The sequence below is a fragment of the Monomorium pharaonis genome, chromosome 6 (genome assembly GCF_013373865.1).
Source record: "Monomorium pharaonis isolate MP-MQ-018 chromosome 6, ASM1337386v2, whole genome shotgun sequence".
NCBI lineage: Eukaryota > Metazoa > Arthropoda > Insecta > Hymenoptera > Formicidae > Monomorium > Monomorium pharaonis.
In genome coordinates this window covers 19,980,443-19,990,401 of record NC_050472.1, presented here as the reverse complement: position 1 = coordinate 19,990,401, position 9,959 = coordinate 19,980,443, and the positions used below count along the sequence as shown (strand labels likewise).

General features: G+C 43.1%; 1 long non-coding RNA gene across 1 annotated transcript; it reads left to right on the top strand.

Annotated features, from left to right (window-relative positions):
• Positions 1 to 1,786: 1,786 nt before the first annotated feature.
• LOC118646039 lies at positions 1,787 to 3,190 on the top strand. Its single transcript, XR_004963674.1, has 2 exons — positions 1,787 to 1,955; positions 2,360 to 3,190. It is a non-coding gene; the product is annotated as an uncharacterized LOC118646039 (long non-coding RNA).
• Positions 3,191 to 9,959: the final 6,769 nt, after the last annotated feature.

Below are 9,959 nucleotides of genomic sequence, written 5' to 3'. Positions count from 1 at the left end.
AAACTGTCTAATGTTAATCACTTGTCGATTTGCACTACTTCTCCTGACTCACCTTACCATAAAATCCTTGCAAGATTTCCTGAATTAACGCATTTTGCACCTTTGACTTCCAACAAGTTACATCAAGTTGAACATCATATTGTTACAAGAGGACCTCCTATTTCTGTTACTCCACGAAGACTTTCTCCTGAGAAGCTTAAATTTGCTCGTGAAGAATTTAACCTTATGATTGAGCAAGGTATTTGTAGGCCTTCTAGTAGCTGTTGGTCTTCTCCACTGCACATGGTCCCTAAAAATGATAATTCCTGGAGACTTTGTGGAGATTATCGTGCTCTTAATGCTATTACTGTTCCTGACCGTTACCCTCTCCCACATATTCAAGATTTAACAATGGGATTACATGGTAAGAATATATTTTCTAAAATTGACTTGGTCAAGGCTTATTATCAAGTTCCTGTTGCTGCTGAAGATATACCTAAGACGGCTGTAACCACTCCTTTCGGTCTTTTTGAATTTCTTGTCATGCCTTTCGGACTATGTAATGCTGCTCAGACTTTTCAACGTCTTATGAATATTATTCTTGCTGGCTTAGACTTCTGTTTTTGCTATTTAGATGACATTTTAATAGCCTCTAATAATGTTGAAGAACACTTTGAACATCTTGAAATTCTTTTCTCTCGTCTTAAACAGTTTGGTATGACTATTAATTTATCAAAAAGTCTTTTTGGCCAGTCTGAAATTTCCTTTCTTGGCTTTTTAATTTCTAATCAAGGAATCAAGCCTACAACAGAGAAAATTAAAGCTATTATTGATTTTAAAAAGCCTAAAACATTTCTAGACTTACGAAGATTTTTAGGAGTCATTAATTTCTATCGCCGGTGTTTAAAAGATGCTGCTAAACATCAAGCTATTTTGACAGATTATTTAAAGGACAGTAAGAAGCGTGATAGAAGACTAATTATTTGGACACCTGAAGCGGAGGAAGCTTTTCGTTTTTGTAAAGAAGAACTTACCAAGATTACTACTTTGACTCATCCTGTTCCTGCAGTTCCTCTTATTCTTTCTTGTGATGCTTCTGATTTTGCTATTGGAGCGGCCTTGGAACAAATTATTGATGGGATTTCCAAACCGATTGCCTTTTTCTCTAAAAAATTAAATGATACTCAATGTAATTATAGCACTTATGATAGAGAGCTTCTTAGTATTTATTCTGCTATTAAACATTTCAGATATCTTCTTGAAGGACGTGAATTTATTATTCAAACAGATCATAAACCTTTAATATTTGCCTTTCATCAGAAGATGGATAAAGCTTCTCCTCGGCAAATTCGTCAACTGGATTTTATTGCACAATTTTCCACTGACATCAGACATATTTCTGGAAGAGATAATATTGTTGCTGATTTATTTTCAAGAATTAATGCTATTTCTTTGCCTGTCATTGTTTCTCTTGAAGATCTTGCTAACTGTCAAAAGGAAGATGAAGAACTTAAATCTCTTTTTAACAATTCTTCTCTTAAGCTACAAAAATTAATTCTTACTGGTTCAATTTCACCTATATTTTGTGATTGTTCCACTGAGAATATTCGTCCTTATGTTCCTTTACGTTTACGAAGAAGAATTTTTGATATTGTTCACGGTTTGGCTCATCCTAGTGGTAGAGCGACTTTAAAACAAATTCAACAAAAATTTGTTTGGCCTTCAATTAAAAAAGACATTAAAGAATGGTCAAGATCTTGTCTTTCTTGTCAGCGTTCCAAGATTTCAAGACATAACAAAAATTTACCTGTCAAGATTTCTGTTCCAGATCAACGTTTTCAACATATACATCTTGATTTAATTGGACCTCTTCCTGTCTGTCAAGGTTTTCGGTATTGTCTTACTATGATTGATCGGTTCTCCAGATGGCCTGAAGCTGTTCCTTTATCTGAATAAAAGAAATTATTTATTCTTTTGTAAGCTTGATATTAGTAAACACGAGAAATTATTTATTCTTTTGTAAGCTTGATATTAGTAAACACGTATAACTTTACAAAGTCTATTTATTTCATAAGTATAAGATAAATTAGGGAAATCATTCCCATATATTCGCTTCATGCAATTTGTAATTTATTGTCAAATATTGCATCTACATATATAATTTAATAAATTTTCGTAATTTTATATTTTCTTCCTAATTAATTTGAATATACGCATCAAAATCCAATATTTTTCAATTCTATTTAGCTTAGTTTTTATCTTATTTGTATTATTTTCACATAAACATTATTTTAATTTAGAAATTAAATTTTTCTCTAATAATCTAATTAATCACTGTTCATTAAATTCTCAACTAAAATTGTGATTTTCTACATTTCAGGTATATCAATAGAGAAAATACGCAGCTTCTTTGCAGTCTTCTTTCTTGTTGCTTGAAAGAGTTTCAATCACCACAATCATATTAATTAATTCATCACTCAAACTGACAAAATATACGATTAAGCTCAGTTACGTAAGTTTAATCCAATATAATAATTGGAAAATAGAAGTCATAAGATAAATCAATTAAAACACAAATCTGTATTACGCTATACATACGCAACTTAAGATTTGATTTTATTTTTATCGTACAAGAGTAAAATTAATTCCCCGCGTGAAACTTACGAAATCTCCTACGAAATTCGATATAAATCCACTTTTCTCTGCCCTCTGCCGCCTTCGCCCGATGCGAAACATGTTTCCATGTGAGAGAGTGGATGGGCCATAGCAGAGGACGAGGAGGCGTAAGTGCTTCTTGTTGGAAAAATTATATGATAGCCGAGAGAGCGCAAGCTTTTTCCCCCCTCGACTCTGTTCTGCTCTTTTCCCTCCAGCCTCGGATTAGAAAATATGATTAGCTTCGTGCCGGGAAGTTTATTCGGGGGTAACGGCAGGGCGGAAAACGGGAAAAGGGGTGGTGGCCGTTCGTACCCTTCGGATTTTATGGATGACCATGGTCCCTTATGTGTCTCGATACAACGGCGCTTTCCATGAAACGGTCTCTACACTGCTGCGTCTAATTCGCACAACACGCCGAGCGATTCCACGAGCTTTTATCGTTATTACACGTGTTTCTTTGATAACGTCTCTTAGCTCGCCAAATAAATTACAGAGTGCAGCGATAATAAATCACGGATACCGTGGTGGTAAAAAAGCTTTAAAAAAAAAAAAACACACACACACACAAAACTACGCGCCGTCATATTTATATATTCTCCGCGCAGGGAAAGGTTGCATAAGATGAAACGTCACAATCGAGTATAAGAGGCTAACAGAATTATGCTGAGAAATAACGTAAGCGACGCACGTCTCGCCTACGTTTTGCTACTCCTCCCGTCGTCTTCATTCCTCCCACAAAATCTCTCTCGTTTCTTTCCCAACCCTTATAAAAGATAATCTTTTACCTGTCTCGCAATGATTAACTACACGGAACTGCACTTGCAGATGCGCAATTCGAATAAATATTAATTTCAAGCGTAATTTCGCACGTAGACGCAATGCCTAATGATTCAAACTAATGTAAACTCCGCTTTTATCTTATTGATCACCCGTCCTCGTAATTTGTCGCTATCCTATTGTTGCAATAAAATAAAATTCAACATGAATCGCATATAACGATCGATATGGCGCTCATGAATATTTGATCTATGTCGCTTTCAAATGTATGTGTGTGTGTGTGTGTGTGTGTGTGTAGACGCAAGTTTAAAATCCGCATCTGATTACTTTCCTAGTCGCATACTCGCGGAATGGTAAGCACATTCAATACTCGATCGAGGGAGGAGGCAAGTAAGCGCGCGAGGAAAAACGGCAGGCCATTTCGTGCGAAAGATGCCCACCATGAGAGCACGGGGCCGCGGCGACGGGATTGGCGGCGATGAGTATTTCCCAGAGGAGGAACTCGGAGTCGACTCATCAGACGACCCTAGCCTTAACACCCGGGTTGCATAATAAAGCCGTGCCAATTTTTATCGAGCTGCCATTGTGCCGCACGGGAATCGGCGGATCCGCCGTCGTTTTCCACCCCCGATTTTCCCCTGGTATTCCCGTCGCGCGGCGCCGCGCGACAGCTCGATGAAAACTTTCGAAACCTGTGGACGTGCGTGGAAAAAAGTATCGGTTTTAGTTCCAAACTGCGACCGGTTTGTCGGAATCGCTGAATCAACGGGATCTCCGCGCGGTAATCGGCACGAGCAGTAATATCGAGGTGTGGCGAGGCGCACAGGTATCGGGTTTTAATTGGAAACAAAATATTGCATTTGCCTCGCTCCCCTCTTTTCTTCTCGATAGTGTACTTCCTGTATTTTCCTTCTGTATTTTTTTCTCGTACTAAATATGTTATTAAGGACAAGTGTAATTTGTCAACTTTCTTAAGAAACCGTCTAAAAATCGCGCGAGCTGTCGAGTTTTCCCAGAAACGAGAAACGGCTAAACGCGAAATATCGACGTTACGTCACATTTCCTCGGTATAATACTTTCAACGTGCCGGCGTACCGATGAAATTAGATTCCGGAGACGCGAGTAGCAAGCGATGCATCGGGGTGGCAGGGAGGGGAGTGATCGATGAAAAAAAAAAGGGCGATCGGTTTCAACCCCATCCACGAGGTATGTTTGCGACCCCAGCGGATGAGAAACGATCCCCCTGTCCCCACCGAATTTATATCGAGATCGAATTATTGATCCTTGCCGGCGCGACCGATTGCCTCGACCCCCACGTGTCAATTTTACGGTTTTAACGAACTGCAAACTCCAAAATGTATCGCCTCTATTTCCTTCGGGCTGAGGCGGAGCGTTGCTGGCGCGCTGCCAAAACTATTTCAAAAGCGGCACATCAAAGATATATTTATAAATACAGCGCTAAAATATGCAAGTCAACGTAAGAATTTTATTGTGCGACGTGTATCTGATTTTCGTGATGGAGGATGCCATTTTTGTGAGACACGTACCGCCCCGTTCAGTTTGCTTTGTCAGCGGGTCGGGAAAGGCTTAGTTCGCGATTTATCGCGAGTGGTCAAGAGACACGGCAACCAAATAATTAATCTAGCTCCGAGCGAATCGTGAGATCCGGCTAACCAGATGTCCGACCTGTCCGACAACGATCGGTCAATGTCCAGCTCTGTTTTAACTGCGGATTAAAGGGAACTAACTGTCGGCAGCTATAATGGGTTGTGTTGGTGCAAAGGATTAAGGATGACGGTGTCATCTCGATGATACCGTTGGCGTTGTCGAAGAAACGACAATCGCGGCTGTTAATCACTTTAATTTATACTATTCTTCTGCGTCGGCGAATTTCGCGGTCAAAAGATAGAACATTTAGTATTATACATTCCCATATTATCAGTCTGCCGATAAAAATTAAGAACTTTAGCTGCGCAACATATCAATTATTGATTTATCGCATTTTTGAAAGACGTCTGAATTGGCGAATAATCGCGAGCATAACAAAAACGCGTAATTAATCATCACGCGAAACGTTTTATACACAATATTGCACATTGTAAAATGTGTAAATGTACATATATATGTCGCTACTCGTTTAAGTTTTTTGTCTCCATTTCAAAAACGCCCCATTGCCAATTATTCGCAGGCCTTGCCGCGCGATGCTGTCGACAGTTCTATCTCGGGCCGTGTTTACAAAATTTCCAGAATAAATCCTCGTATATGAAATTCCATAAATTACGCGTCCCCTCGCTCACCGTAGCGCCCATTATTATTGGCCTGCGATAGCGTGAGAGAAGAAGCGGAGCGATTCGGTGACGAGTGACCGTCGAAGACACCCCCTTCGCGCTGTCCGATTCACCCCTCATCGGCCGGTGCGTGATCTTTAAGGGGATGTATGTAAGCTGTGGACGGCGGAGAGGCGTCGCGAAGAGACGAAGAACGAAACAACCGAAGGCGTCCTAACAGTGTCTATTGATGGTGGTGGTGGTGATGGTGGTGGTGGGGGCGAGATGAGAACGACGGCAATGGTGGTGGTGGTGGTGGCGACGGTGGTGGTGGTGTAAAATATGGATTTACTTCTCCTCCAGGGCCGCGGCTTTTCCTTCGGGCTCTATCTCCTATGTACGTGTATCTCTGGGTGCGCGTGACGTCATATGCGGCCCTACCAACACCATTACGAGGCGGTGGGTGAAAAGAGACGGCGCGAGGGAAGGAGGGGATGTCACGGCTCGTTTGTTAGACGGGGCTCGGAGAACCAGGGGGTGTTTTGTTAGTGTTTTCTTTGCACCGTCACACGAGACGACAGTGTTTTGTCTCCGTGCGAGAAAAGAAGCGGCGAAGATTGGGGGAGGAGGGGAACACGAGAGGAATAGGGCGAAGATAGAAAACGGGAAATGCTTCGGTTAAGCGCGAAGCGCGCGCGCGCGCGCGCGCGCTCGTCGGAATGGTGGGCTTTCTTGCGCCTTTAAACGATTCCGTCAATTTGGTTCTTGCGACACTTCGCCGAGAATAAATCGTTGCTGCAAGGTGGATCGTTGGTGCGTATTTTTTTTTCTTTTTACATGCATCCATTTTCACGCGTTATTCGAGATGTTCTCGAATTTTGGAAAATGGTGATGAGCAGAAATATAACGTTGCAGCTGTTGAAAACGTTTTAAATGTCAAATCGCCCGTTATTGTGATTTATTATAATTCAGTTGTCCTAATAATTATTATAATTTTAGCAAAACACCTTCCGTTTAACATATACATATTATAACAATGATGCAAAAAAGTCTGCAATTTGAAAATAACTTTGTTGATTTATTTATAATACATTCAAAACCTTTTGATTTCAAAATATGTTTAACATTATTATTTAAAATGTAACTTTAGTAAATACATCTTATTCCTCATATCACAAAACGTGTTTACTAATTATAATATAGCAATTGAAAAGCTAGCATTTTTCTCTCTCAATTCAACATTCATCGTACAAATGGAAGCATATATACCCCATTTCTAAAATCACAACTAAAGAAATTATTTTTTGCATAAACGCTTGTCAGTGCAACATATATAAATAATGTTAAAAATATAGGAGAAAATGAGGTCTTACTGCGAGGATATAAGGGGACGACAAACGTGCAGTCGTTTATTTTGATTCTCATTTTCATTTCGACACAAAGGATAGATATTCTCCCAACACCCAGTTCTTATCTATCGATCCGCGCGAGCACTGACATTCGATCTTCCGTCGACCGTTTCCAACTTATCCGACTACACCTATACCTGGTGTATGTACCATGTACCTACGTGAGTAATTTAGAATGCGATTACTGGGGAAGGGGAAGGGAGAAAGGATGTCCTATGTAGGAGCGTGGCCTCTGTGTGTGTGTGTGTCCGATGGACATAAGAATAGCTAATACGTGGATGGCGAAGGAAGGTCGCACGGCGAAGGAGGCAGGAAAGACGACGGTTGGATGGCTGCCATTAAAAGATTTCATCCACCCTCCTCGCCCCCGCCCCCGATCCACCCTGCCCCATCCGGCTCGCCCGCGGCACCCATATATAAGGGTGAGTAATCTGAGAGCCATCCCTCCTTTCTTATTTTACGTCCTCCCTTTTCTCGCTTTCCACGCGTTTGCATTCGTTCTCGCGTGAAGGGGAAGTAGCGGCCGTGAAAAAAAATGAGACGTGAGAATGAGTATGTGCGCACGATTCTATGAGCTCCTTAATGTATATAACGTATATACTTTGATGTCTTAATAAGGAATCGTTAGATAAACCAAGATTTTAGAATAGAAACATAATAATGCATCGTAATAATAATTTGTATCGCTCATAGCGCTCGTAAGTATAATCATAAATTGAAATCGCAAATATTTTCTACAATTTTTTCCTAGATACCCGCATATTCGCATTCTAATTGCTGATTATCGCTGTGATTACGTTTACGAAAATACTCGAGCCATTCCTCCCGACGTCCCTTTGGAACGCGCAACGCGCGGGGTCTTCCTCGCGTTCCAATGCGCATAAGTGCATACGACGGAGACGTTCGTTCGAGCCGAAGGCTCGAGGACGAGAGCGGACGCAGACACTGCACCTAAGGGATACGTAAGAGCCAACCAGCGCACACGTACGGATTACAGAGGGTAGGATTGGCAGCTCTGATCAATATTCGATTTTTGAAATATCTCCCTCATCCCCCATGCCCGGCGCTATCCTCCCTCCCCCTCTACCTCCTTCCGCCCCCTCGTCTACCGTCGTCCTCCCCCGCCCTCCCATGGATCCCGGAGGCCACCTCCCCGGACCCCTCGCGGAACCTCGCGTTCCTCGAAAGCTCGATACTCCATTTGTATTTTTAAACTGGAATCCCTATACTCGCGCGCGCGTATGCGTGGCCCGTGCATGTACACGCACGTAGACGACGGCACGCCAAAGCGTCCTGCCACCACCATCGCCATTCGCCATCACCATTACCACCGCCGGCGGCGGCGGCAGCGGCGTCGCCCTCCACCACCCCCGTCTTCTCACAACCCTCTACTACTTCTTCGTCTTCTTCTCCACCTCCGTCGACTCTCTTGCTCCATCGTCGCTCTCTCTCTCTCTCTCTCTCTTGCGCGCGCGCGCGCCACCGCCGTCTTTCTCCAGGCCGTTCTTCTCCGCGTCCTCCTCCTTCTTCTCCTCTTCCTCCTCTCTCGCGCAAGCCTTCTCTTCTTCTCGGTGTTATGTGTGCTACGAGCACGCTTTCGACGGCGTGTGCATACGCGCCCGGCGTCGGTGTGCGTGTGTGTACGTAGGACGCTTGGGGGCAGGGGCATACGATCCATCGGAATTTTAAGGAAATAGAAGGACACTCGATGCATACCGTCGCTGTGTAGTAATGCGTCGGTGTTGGTGGTCGCGTATGTGGGCGTTACAGGGCCGGCGACAGCGACCGAAAGCGAAATATCTCGAGGCGACGAGATTCAATGCGGATAACAACCCCGAAAGTGCATTGACTCCCCCCGTATGCAGCTCGACCAAATTGCATCACGGCCACGAGTTACGCTCGTCACATGCGCGGCTTAATCAGAATCGGATAGTAATCGATGCGATATTTAAGGTCGCGCGAACCAATCCTAAGTGATTTTACTCAGAAAAACATCGTCGTGTCAGTCGGTGTTGAAATCTTTTTTTTGAAGATTCTTCACAAGTCTGCAATTAATTGCATGCAAGACTTTTCTCTCATTTCTTTATTTAGGTTTCGTCAAGCTTTCGTATTTCGGTAAAATAATCCAAAATTAACTAGTTATTCCAATTAATATCCATATAAAACGTATAATTATATGTCTATAAAGACGCTTATCATGCGATTGTAAATTTTACTTGTCAGACGGTTATTACGATGAAACGCGGTATAATTACACGCTGCTTTCACCTTCGCTGACAGATGCGACGTTGGAAACATGGCGGCTCATCGTAAACGATAACCCGTTAAATTGCGTTATCTTTACCGTCGACGGCCCTAGACCGCGCGGTGGATCAATTTTCATTCGGTCCAGTGCGAGAAAGTAGCTCTTACCGGTCCTGTGCGCGTCTTTATACACGTCGACCTGAAACGCACACCCGCGCATTTAGAAATACGTCTGGCGGAATACGCGCGCGCGCGCGCGCTTGTTCGTTTGCTCGCATTTCAACGGGGGATGGAGGGATGTAGATACGTGTGTACTCGTAGAGGAGACGCGCGCGGTACCCTACAGCCGTTCCTCTTTACCCGGCGAATTGGAATTTTTCGCCGCGGATAGAATTCTTTCGCGAGAATCACGAGAGACGCTCTCTTTCTCCGCACCCGCGCGATATACGCGACGTCCTGGGCGTCACGTTGCGCGGGCGCATTATACATACACAATGTGATTCATCAAAACGTGGTTATGCGGCTGATCGTATATCGGCGCCCCGTTCTAAATCTCCCGGGACGTATTTCCCTGAAACGAAATGGGAACGCGAACGATTTATACATTGTAATCGATGCCCGGTTC